Genomic DNA, 12440 nt, shown 5'->3' with positions numbered 1-12440 from the left:
TGCTTATACCTCTGAATGTGTGGTACTTACTGTGGTCTGTATACCTCATTTTTCTCCATTTGTGCCGATCATTCTAGTTTCTCCTTTCCCTCTCTCTACCTATAGCTTACTATATTCCTCTGCCTCTCTTAATCGTTTCCTTCCCTGACCCTCCCTCTCTCTCTCTCTCTTTCTCTCCTTTCCTCCCTGAGGAATTGGCCTGTCATGTTTAGCCAGTGTGATCAACAGCACTTTACTAAGAGCACAGTGACACAGCCAACGCGGCTCTTAGCACATCAGAAAGCAGTCGTGGCAGCCCTAACAAGGCTAAGACGAGTGTCGTCGGTGAGCGGCACAAACCTCGCTCGGCGGCAACTGCAGACGCAATTTACACTTGTCAGAGAGGGCACGCGGATCATGTGATGGAAGACAGAACACAGGCAGGGGTTCGGCTCTACATGTTGCCGCGTGCAATCTGTGTTGTTCTGTCATCAACAAGGTGATTCATGTGCTGGATTTCTTTTGGCATCCAGCCATTTATCGTCCCGCAGGGCGTGATGTTAGCGGGGCCGGCGGTGATAAACAGCGGTAAATGAGGAACCTGGCAGCAGCTCAGTGGCAGCCACTGAACCCTGTAAGAAACCGAGTTGTCTGGCTCAAATTCAATTCCTCCATACCGTGTTTCTCTCAGGAACAAGCGGCAACACACATGCCCGTGGGTTTTAGATGAAGTTACACGTTTCTGATCTGAGGCAGAAATGTTCAAGCGCAAGGTCGAGATGGAAAAAGCAAAATCAATTCATTTTGCATCGAGACAATAAATGATTCAAGAAGCGTCTTGAAACTCCAAACATTAGTACGGTCGAGCCTAAATTATTTCTCAAGAAGGGCTTTTTGCAGTGCAGCAACAGCTCTACCAGACTAGAGACCAATTTTAAGATTCAGACGAATTAAGGTCACCAAATCAAACAAACGAAAAAGAAACAATGAAAGAAAAAAGAGTAAAAGTTTCACCCTTTGTTCTCAATTTCAAAATGAGTACATGCAAGTAGTACAAAGTCGCTGTGGCAGCACTTGGCAGCATGCTGTGCAGTGGGGGGGTTTTCTAAGAGCGTAATGCCAAGAGGCAAAGTTACAAACAATGATGACGGCAAGTGAAATCACAGACGTCTCGATGTGCAATGAAAGCATTCAGAAACTACCGACACACAAGAGAGCCGGCGACAGACACACAGCCGTACACTTAAATCCTATGTTTGCTCACATCAAAAAGACCGTCAAACGTTTGATATGCATTGATCTTCATCTTCACGCAGTCACTGCAGGAGTATGTGGCAGCTCAGTGTCTGCGCACAACACACAAGCATTCACACACACACACGCGTGCTAACGTACACAGAGCAGCCAGGCCTGTCGTGGGTGTACAGAGCAACATGAACTCCCTCTCTATAGGCTCTCAGAGATAATCCTGTCTTTGAAGCCTGTTTGCAATATGTATTTTTTTTTTTTTTGGTGGGTGCATTTTTCCTTCAAATTAGGATTCTTATGGCGAGAAGATACACACACAAACGCACACTCGCTCTCCCTTGATGAAAGGGCAGTCGTCCCTGTGAGCGTTGTTTGGCAGCAGGGATGAAGGGAAGGATGAAGGGGAAGTAAATGCCATGGCCACAGATCAGGGGATATTTAGTAGGGCTAGTGGATGTTGTATCAAAGGCAGGCTACTACGGGAATGTCAAAGACACACACTGACATGCACACACACACACACACAAAAGATGTGCTTTCTCCTGTTAAAACCCCCCAAAAACAGTGATCTGTCTGTTCGAGTTAGTTATGGTCTCCGGCTCTGGACAGCGGGGCTCAGCTGTGTGTCTCTCTAATCACATGTCCTCACTCGGCCTGTGGAAACTCTCACCCACACTCACTCACACACACCTGTGTGTGTGAGTGAGTGTGTAGTTCAAATTATCTACTTTTTCCTTTTCAGTTTCCATTTTATTTTACAACCTTTTATAAAGACGATGTCACACTGAATGAAACAATTCTGCTTAATAAGAAATCCTTGTATTTTAACTTTTCCATACCTCTACTTTAGTTACTAAAGAAACTTAAGTATTTAATATGAAACAGTCTTAATTTAATACCGATGCCTCTATGTAAGTAATTACACAACACCATCAGCGAGAAGATTGTCTATTTCTATACAGTTATTCTTGATGCGGTGCCACTGGGTTGGATCATGGTTGGAGAACCAGAACCAGGACTGCGCGGTGCAAACTGACGGACCCTGTCGCAGTAAAATGAGAGGTTTTCTTAAGGAAGTCTGGTGCTCGAAAACTCTACCATGATGGCCAAACTCAACACGAAATATAATTGACTCCTTGTAGCTTCAAAGCAGCTTTTGTCCATATTTTAATTACAACGTATCAAATGACACAGTGATTATGTGACAGCTGTCAATCGCCGTGATGGACCTTCATCGAATTACCACCAGAATCTGCAGCTCCCCTCTCCTTTATGGAGCTTTATATCAACTTTCAGCTTAGTTTGGGCGTCCGGCCGCAATTCCACTTATTTGGCTCGCTCTCATAGCATTGTTCGCTGCTGCAGCGGGCAAGAAAAACCCTGCTCTGCACCAAACAGGAGACAGACAAAGCAACTAGCTAGTTGAAGGTTGTGAAGCACACAGCAGCTAAAAACACAAAGCTGGTAGAGAGTGAAACCAGAGCTGAAACAGAGTGAACAATGGACTTACATGTATCAGGGAGACAGAAACACGATTACAAATGAATGATGATTTGTTGCTCTGTAACTGCTGGATGTGTGAATAAGCAACTGTTTGCTTGCAAGTTTACATCTAATTGTATTAGATATGACTTCACCAACATCCCTACATCCACATTAATGCACTCGTGTTTCACAGCAAACAAAACCTACAACAGTTCTGTCACGTATGTACTCTAAAAACAGGTGGTATAGTCACGCACACACACGCACACACACGCACACACACACACACACGGACTTGAAATGATCCCTCAGCATGTAAAGTTCTTCAGTGTGCAACTCAAAAGAAGTTGGCCAACCCCTAAGGTTCTTTCTCTCTCTACACACACACACACACACACACACACACACACACACACACACAGTACAAACCGCTCTATGCTGGCAAACACAATTTAGCACAAGTCTTGAGTGACAGATTGCCACACTGATTAAAAAAAATATATTTGCATATTCATATTCACGCTTTGTGTGTTGAGTATGGCTCTGAGCCTTGTGCATGAGTATGGCACGTACTTGTGTCCACAAGCTTGTGTGTGTGTGTGTGTGTGTGTGTGTGTGTGTGTGTGTGTGTGTCTATGTGGTGGTTGCACACGTGCCTTCGCATGCTGTTTTACCCAGAAACTGCTCCAAAGTAAGAGTGAACCCATGGATATTGTCAGTCAAGGCAATTAGTCTGAACCTCAGACTGCAGTTCAGGCGTCTAAACTATCAGGGAATAATTAGAGCGATACGACATAGGTTACGTTTTAGATGTTTGCTGTCACTTTCTCCGTAATGAGACGTCATTATTGCTTCTTTTTTTGGGAAGATGTGGCGTTGAATATTTACCTTTGACAACAGGAGTGTTCTGTGGCATCCAAACAATGCTGTTGGGATGGTTCAATGAATATATAATAGCACAAAGGCTTGAAAGAATTGTGAAGCTGATGTAGAAAAACATCCCATACCATGCTCGTTGCTCGTTTGATGTCTCGATTGCTCTACAAAATGTAAATGAAGGGAAATTCATTGACAGACACTTGATTGAAGATCCAGGAGGAGGAACCTTTGTAGCGTAAGGAGAGTGAATAAAAGATGAATATCTTTGGAACATGTAGACGATGAGACTAGTTATTAAAGCACCATACATCAATACTACTTCATCGCACAGAGGGTTTTTGAAACAAGGGTGTAAGTAGTTAAATTAGTCTCAAACACAAAGATGTCCGTGTGTATATGTACGAGTGCAGCGAAAACGCGCCTGTTCAGAACGGACAAAGGCTCACTGATGAATCACACTCAGGTTCAGGAAAAACATTATATATCTATATATATATATCTATATATACTGTATATAGATATATATATATATAGATATTAGTGCTGGGCAACGTTTAACATTTTTAATCACATTGTTATGCTCAAGGCTGTTGGCATGTTAATAAAAGTTTATTAATATTAAACATTTCGTTTGTCCGCGCCATGACAAAGCGTTTCTCGAGATATGTGACAGACAGACTGACAGCGATTCCTTGCTCTATAGTTACCTTATTCCCAAGTAAGACCGTCCAACAATCACTAAAACTGTAAAGTGACATCCTTAATAATGACATCGTAATTAATTCTTAGGAATTATATCTCATAGTCATAGAAACAAGAAGAATTTATTGTAATTTCCCTCTGAAAATGCTGAATGCGCAGCAAGCAGCCTCAACAAAGGCTAGTGAGTCTCAACTTTGAAGTGAGGATTAAGGTGCCGAGACGCGGAGCGAGAGATGGATGTTGTGATTTACTCTCACCCACGGGCAATTTAACTTAACAGCCATTGGTCTCATTGGTTTAATCCAAATGTCCCGTGCAAATTACAGGCTGTCACAGATGTAAAGAATGACCAATCAGCACAGGTGGAGCCACTTGTGCTAATTAACACACAAATCAAAGAGAGAAACTAAACCGAGAGGACTTTAGAGGATGGAGGAAAACCAAGCAGAACCCTAACTAAACTTCCCTGTGACATAATACTGATGTGTGTGTGCATGACACCTTCTTTGTGGATGCAGAATTCATAATACAAAGAGTGTCTTCTTTAACACTTCTCTTTTATACACGAATCCGAGGAATTACCGAAGAAAACAAGTTGCCAATACTCCGGTGGCGTCTCCTTATATTACGTTGCATGTCTGAATGCGAGCTGTCCTAAGAGGTGTACAATTTTCTACTTATACCTTTACTTTCTATGTAACGTTACGTTTGACTTACATGTCAAAATCTCAGTTGTGTTCTACTCTCTTTGCTGACACTGACTGCTTACTGTCAGTTTTGCCAGGCTGAAGGCTAGTCTGTGTCTCACTGAGCTTTTTTAGTAAAACACGAGCAAATTTGCACGAATGAATGAGAAATTCAAACCAACAAACTAACTGTTCAGAGATTTAAAACTTATTGTTTTGAAAAAAACACAATTCTCATTCAAGAATTGAGCCAAAGAGAATGAGGAAAAACTGAAAGATGAGCTCTGCTGATATTTTACTAACAGGATGTCAGAGGCTCGTAGTGACAGAGAGCAGTGTGTAAGCATGTCATGCTGGTGAAAAGCTGAGAGCCAACCTCAGGTAGTATCTGAAATCAAAACAGGTTCTCAGGCATTTTTCTCTCTTGGAAGCGCGGAGTTGCATTTTTCTGCTCGACTCTCTCGTGTGCTATTCTTTGCCGTGTGTGTGTGTGTGTGTGTGTGTGTGTGTGTGTGTGTGTGTGTGTGGCAACCAATGCTCCAGATCTCTGATAAGAGTAGGAAGAGAATGAATTAAAGGGAGGAAGGAGGAAAATAAATTGCTCGGCACTTCCCTTTCCCATTTCCTCTAACCTCCCACTCCTTTCTTGCTTCCTCTCTAATCTCCGTCTGAGGCTGCCTGGCTGCTGCTTTTGCACTTTCCATCCCCTCTCTGGTACTCTGCTTGTTTTCCTGTATAACTTTCTCTGTTTCCTTTTTTGCGTCCGTGTCCTGCATTGATCACGAGAACGGTCACGCGTGTGTGCGTCCGTGACTGAGTGTGCACCTCTTTGTCTGTCCACGGACCTCTCGTGGTTTGCGGTGATCACACTTTCTCAAAACACCTTTTATAGCCAATTTTATACTGCCAATGACTGCCTTGCTGACCCCCTCAATCACTACTCGGCCCCTGGCGGGAAAGGGGCCCGTAGTGATGAGACAGCTGAGTGCATCTCCCACTCCCCCCTATCTGCTCCCACAGTGGGGGGGATAACAGCTACTGGATTGTACGGTGTGTTTGGCGAACAGCTCATGGAACTGCCAGTACACACCTGTCGGTCGCTGCTCTGCGGCCCACTTTTATTGTTTTGGACAGTGTGTTGTGCTAACCGCTAACAGCTAACGTAACTACCAGTACACATGCAGCTGTACCTTGTAGCATTTCAGCCGCTGAAAGCAAAAAGCTTGGTGTTTTGTTTTTGTCAAGACTGCGAGACGTGTCTTATACAAAGACTTCAAGCTGATCACCTGTGTACATCCTCGCTTGTTTTTGAGTTTGAATGGGGTTCATTTAACATCGCCCTGCAGCCCATTTGTGTCTAGACAGGAGGTTAGCCAACTGTGGGTTGTGTTCATTCAATTTGGCCAATACAGCAGTGGCCGTTGCAGACGCACCTTGCAGAGATCTGCACTCTGCTGAGAGCACCGCTTTACTTTTCTGTTCTCTTTCTTCTTCCATTCGTTGGCTTCATAATGTCTTACTCTCCCCCTTTTGCTTCTCTTCTCCTCTCATCTCACCTCCTGCTTTATCAGTTCACCCTCATGTTAGTGTGTCTTTCATGTTCTACACTCGTCTTTATTCCCCGATCCACTGATAGTTGGAAGAAGAAATCTACCAGTCTCCAGTGTAAATCACATTCTCTAGATTCTCCTCTTACTCCACTGTTCACTGTTATTGCATTACACCATGACACACACACACACACACACACACACACACACACACGCACATTGTCACAGGGATCAACCCGTGAACCCTCCCTACAATCCTCTCTAGCTTCAGGCACGGATGGATGAATGGTGGGAGGGGTAAAAAGATAGCTGGTGGAAAAGGTGTGTGTGTGTGTGTGTGTGTGTGTGTGTGTGTGTGTGTGTGTGTGTGTGTGTGTGTGTGTGTGTTGCAGGGTGAAGAGCAGAAGAGGGAGGGAGAAAGATAAATACCTGCTGACAAATTATTGATGCACCGTGGTAACACACAGACGTACGCACAAAACACATGCACACACAAACAGGAAATGGACATAGCGTAGTGCATGACGCACACTTACACACCCGCACACACACACCTATGTAAGAGTGATTACACTTCCTCGTGAGTTGTCTCTCTGCCTGTTGAGATTGGAGTTTCCTTTATAGTGCCACTGCAGAGTCAAGGCGACGTTGAGCGATCGTGATTACAAAGACAAAGAGAGCGAAAGGGAGTAAAGGAGGGAGTGGGAGTAAAATAGCAGGGAGTGAATGAACGGGAGTGAAAAAAAAGGCAGAGGAGTAAAGGGAAAAGATAAAAGATACACATTAAGGTTTCGCCAAAGGGAGAGACAGCACCAGGGTCTCGTCGGGCAGGTGCAGCAATCAAGTAGACAAACAACGGACGGCTGTGATGTCACTTTACTGCTCGATCTACAGTTATGTCCCGGGCCCTGACCCACGGCTAGGAGCTTTGGATAGTAGCTAAAGAGCAATGTGCTGGAAGTTGTCCCGGTGGGGAGAGCAGCCCCCGGGGGGCGGACATGCTGCAGGGATTACAGCGTATATACCAACTAGCCTCGGATTCCCTCGGGATTCCCCCCCCCCCCCCCTGAGAAGATGGAGGGCACGGGATGTCTCCAGTAGTCCGCTTAGTCCGCTGTCATCATGAGCAGGATGGAAATGGAGGTGGAGAAAAGATATAGTGGGGAGCCTCAGAAAGCACTGTTTGTCTTTCAATGTCTGCACTCTAAACACACAGGATTAAAGTGTCATTTTCACTCATGAAATTGGGGTCTTTTAGGAGGCTTTCCACAGAAATCCAGCTCAAACGTGCAATTTCATTAGAGATTATCCCATTAGAGACTTTTATGAGAGTATATAAGTATGCTCCTGTCACCTCAGGTGCTCCACAGAACAGAACTGTGATGACGGATGGTATTTATTTAAATTATGATGTCTTCAAACTTGTTTATTAAGAGATTTTTAATAACAGTTATATTGACATGGATATACAATGAGAAGACCCAACATCAGTAGATATGAAGCACTTGAAAAAGATCAAGTTAAAGATAAAGCCTCTTCTAATGAGCGTTTAATTGTAACCATAGGCATTTATTTTAGGCTCCTGCTTATATTTTACATACTGTACTAACTGTTAATCTCTTTAAATCTTCTTAGCACATTTTTTTTTGCTGTAAGTACACAATAAAACTTTTATACTCCAAGGAAATTATACATGATATGTGCCGTCGGGCTTCAATCAATTTACAGTACTTCTTTTGAATGCCACCATCAATTAAAGAGAGAGCAAAATGTCTTTCAATGATAAATGCTTTTGATTTTACAGTATATGTATATGGAGCGGTCTCACCGCCACCAGCAATTTCATTTGCAGCCTTGAACAGAGCCGCCATATCCTTTGTGCATTGCAATGTGGGAATATAGTGAGCATCAAACCATCGAACAATGTACAGCATGCACTCTGACGTCTTTGTGAACACACACAGACGTCAACATTTCTTCTAAATTGGCTGTAAAAACTAAGAACACCTACATGTTGAAAAGACCAAGCCCAAATGTCTAGACGGGTACCTTTAGAGGGTGATCGTTTGAAGCATTGGGCCCCTGACGAAGCGTCGATATTTGACCAGTGGGGTTCTGTTCACAAGAACCACTTGCTCCTGGAATTTTTGAGAACCCCTCCTCCATCTAGATGCCTAAAAGTCAGGAAGGAAGAAAGATTCCACTCCCATCCATTGTCATTCAACTTTTTGACTTGCTTTTCATTTCTTTTCACGCCACCTTTAAAAGCCCTACACATCTTTTTTTTCTTTCTGTTTCAAGCCTCCGAGCGCTCCAACGAAACAAGTACGAGCTTTATGCACTCGAGAAAGAATAGAATAGAGTAAAGTCTCTTGTATGACGCACAAAGAGCACGCATGAATGCATTAAAAGGGAATGCTATTTGTGGCATTGTGGGCTAAGAGACCGAGAAGGACGGCCAGGAAAGAAGAGGAGAAATCAGAAAGATGGCACTCACTGACGGAGGGAGATGGAGGAGGACAGAGTTGGAGAGCAAGAGGGATAAGGGAAGGGAAAGAGGAGCAGAGTGCTCTTTTAAATGGAAATTGGCTCTTCCACTGATGGCTGGGACGAGTAATGACGACCCCCCTCTGACTACTTGAATGTGGAGTCAGCATTTGTACATGCACACACACACACACACACACACACACACACACAATGTTCACATAACTATCATCCTGCACCTGCACACATCACACACATTTAAAAGCATGCAATAAGTTACTGATGACACACAGAGACACACACACACACACACACACACACCCTCCAGAGACGGGAAACAGCGTGAAAGTGTGATGATGCATCATTTTGTTAAGCACCTCTATCCATCTCCCCTTCACTTTCTGCTCATTTTAAAGACGAGGTTGCAAACTTACCTCACATATTCAGCCTACATAGTGTACAGTGTGTCTGTCTGAGTTCCCCCAAACAAACAGAACAACAGAGAGACAATCTGTGTGTCTTTATTACACCTGCAAATTGTGGCTTTTTAACTTCTCTCAATGATCCTTTAAAAATCATCCTATAGTGTGTTCACATGAACAATATAGATTGGATTTTGCATCTGCTATTTACTTTTCTTTTGGTACTACTGTACAGTATTTACACTTACATTATGTATCAGTGGATACATCTCATGAGTTTACATTTAGATCATTATCCTTCTTTTGAACATCTTTTCATACGGAGGCAAAAACGCTGACTTGCACACGCACAAATAAAAGTGTATTTTTTTTTAATCCCGCTGCGGAGTTTCTACTTCCACGGTCGTTTTCATGTCCGTCTTCCTTCCTCTGCTTCCTCTCGTATCCACAAAGAGAGAAAACTCTTGAGCCCGCTGTGTGAGTTCTGTTCAGAGTACTGCGGGCAAGCACGCAACTCAACAGAGACCAAATAGCTTCCTGTTAAACCCACACTGCTGTTACCAAAGCTGGGTTCTCCTTCAAGTCCGTGTGTTACTGTGCATGTGTGTGTGTGTGTGTGTGTGTGTGTGTGTGTGTACACTGAATGTGTTTGTAGTTCTGTCTGCATCCGAATCACATTGTGCAACTCTGTGATTTTGGGACTTTTGTCTATATGTCTAAATGTGTTGACCCTGTTTGAACTGTCAGGGGTGAATTCACTATGAATGGGTTGTGGCCGCTGATCGCACCTCAACGTTTTGTTTGAGACATTTGAGACATTTTTGAGTTAATTAAAGAGTGACCGCACACTTAAACATGTTCTTTGAAGCTTTGGTGTTAACATGACGTTCTTACATAAGACAAGCGCTGAGTCGTTAGTCAGTCAAGTTAATGTCAAACACGCTCCTTTCCTAAATCGAACTAAGTGCTGTTGTTGCCTGAACCTAACTTCCTGTGAAGACGGAGGTTCATTTTTAGCGTATATTGACACACCGACACCCGACACGTCAAAAACTGACACTAGACGGCTACGTAGAGCGTCATAGTGTGAAGCTTAGCAGCACTGATCGGGCTGAGGTATTTGGCGCATTGGGGTGAGAATGTGTTAATTATTGAATGAACGAACAACGAGGTTTCTGTGGAAAGTTTTATGGTATTAAAATGCAGTGAGAGGAGCCATCAATGCTTAAAACACATGGCCGGGAGAAAGATGTCTTCCACTTCCATTAATCAAAACATTAAATAAATTGTCAAAGATATAAAAATTAGCACAGATTCAAAACACAGATGTGTTTCCTCTTGCTGTGCCTGTAAACACACCTCAGCACAGTCCAGTGGTTTTTGACAAAGGACCGTTTTTCATTTTATTACTTCAGTGTTTCCCGTTATTAAAGACAAATGCTTCTGCCAAATGTTAATCAGTGATATGAAGCTATTTGTTTGAGGTCTTATCCAAACGGAGACTACGAAATGAAGAGTAAACTGTCTTTACTTTGTGGTAGAAGTATATCTCTGTTAATTTTCTTTTCTAACCCCAACACCTCATACGTCTAAGTGACTCCACACTGTTTCAACACCCCCCCGTCATCGTGTCTTACCATGAAGGGGAGTCGTGTCTCAAAAAGAAATGTGCCTTTTGGTGTGAAAGAACATCTGCTCCTGTACTTGGTCTTGTGATTTGTTTTCACGATATGCTGCACCCACGCTCCGTGTAACTCATTTGCCTTTCAAGCAGCGGGCCCATTCCTCTTTACATTTGAGGGGCGGTGCACTTCACACCTTTTTTGTACATTCATCATCGGCTGCTCTCACAGTGGGGTCGATCCCGGGCCCATTACCGAGTGTTCTACAGTAAATCTTGGTGTGTAAGGAGCATCGGTTTGGCACGACAACGTGTGCCATTCAATACACTGACCTCGGTGTATGTCAGCAGATTCAAAGGGCCAAAAATGCACACATGGGGAGTTAAAGAAGTTCTATATCTGCGTCCTCACTCGGGTAGCTGCAGTGTGTGATACTATCACTCTACTGTAACTCTTCAAGGAACAAACTCAGCTTGCACTGCCAGGATGTATGTTTCAGTGTCGACCAAAACTGATTTTCCGACTTACCAGTCGATCAACATTGCCGTCCTTAGACCCATGCAGCTAGTGTAGCGTAAAGCCAGTGGCAAATGTGAACGACCCATAGAAAGTGCCAGTAAACGGTATGATGGTCCCATTCTTTCTTTCTCAAAGTGGCAATAACAAGAAAACGTTTCCCCAGTCGGAGTATGAATGTAAATGACGTGCTCTGCGCTGTGGCAGGAGACGGCCTACCTCTGTGTATCCACAGATCTGAAGGAACCCAGATTAGTGAACAGATACTCGTTACTGCCCCTTGTAGACAAATGACATACAGGCGTTCACTCCATGAGATTAAAAACTATTGTGAGATGATAAGAGTGAAACCACTTAAATCTTCTCTTCTCCCTCATGTTTGTTCAATGCTCACTAACCCACAAACCTTAATCACCCACTTCCAAACTCAGCCCGCTGCCTCGCATCTATATGCATATTACATCCGCAACCCATTACTCCTCATTTATCCTTCCACGTCCCCTCACTCCTTCCCATGCATCCTTAACCTGCCCTGTCCTCCCCTCCATCTTTGGATGTGGACCGGAGCCAGTGTTAGCAGTGTTAAAGCCAAGGTCTCGCAGGTCATTTAACTCCCAGTTGTCGACGGAGTGTGTTATCACCACAGCATCCGAAACTTCCTCACTCCGACCTGACTGTAAAAGGTGCAGCATCATTCGTTTACTCAGCATGGTGTGGGAAAAACAAGGGCTGGAAAACCTATTCAGCAAACACAGCCATAATATTTGAAGGTGGTTGTAGCCTATTTGCATTGACTAATCATTGTTGTGCTCATTTTGACGCATTACATCATCCACCTAACAGTCATTTAAGAATATTAATGCA

At 43.6% G+C, this 12440-nt stretch overlaps 1 protein-coding gene across 1 annotated transcript in view; it reads left to right on the top strand.

Moving 5' to 3' along the window:
• The window catches only part of LOC142959281 (calsyntenin-2-like), a 130008-nt gene that overhangs the window by 64080 nt on the left and 53488 nt on the right, over nucleotides 1–12440 (top strand). The gene's annotated exons all lie outside the window — the stretch shown is intronic.

The sequence above is a fragment of the Anarhichas minor genome, unplaced genomic scaffold (assembly GCF_050575085.1).
Source record: "Anarhichas minor isolate MPS153535 unplaced genomic scaffold, ASM5057508v1 ptg000026l, whole genome shotgun sequence".
Classification (NCBI taxonomy): domain Eukaryota; kingdom Metazoa; phylum Chordata; class Actinopteri; order Perciformes; family Anarhichadidae; genus Anarhichas; species Anarhichas minor.
This window is presented reverse-complemented; position numbering and strand designations above follow the sequence as displayed.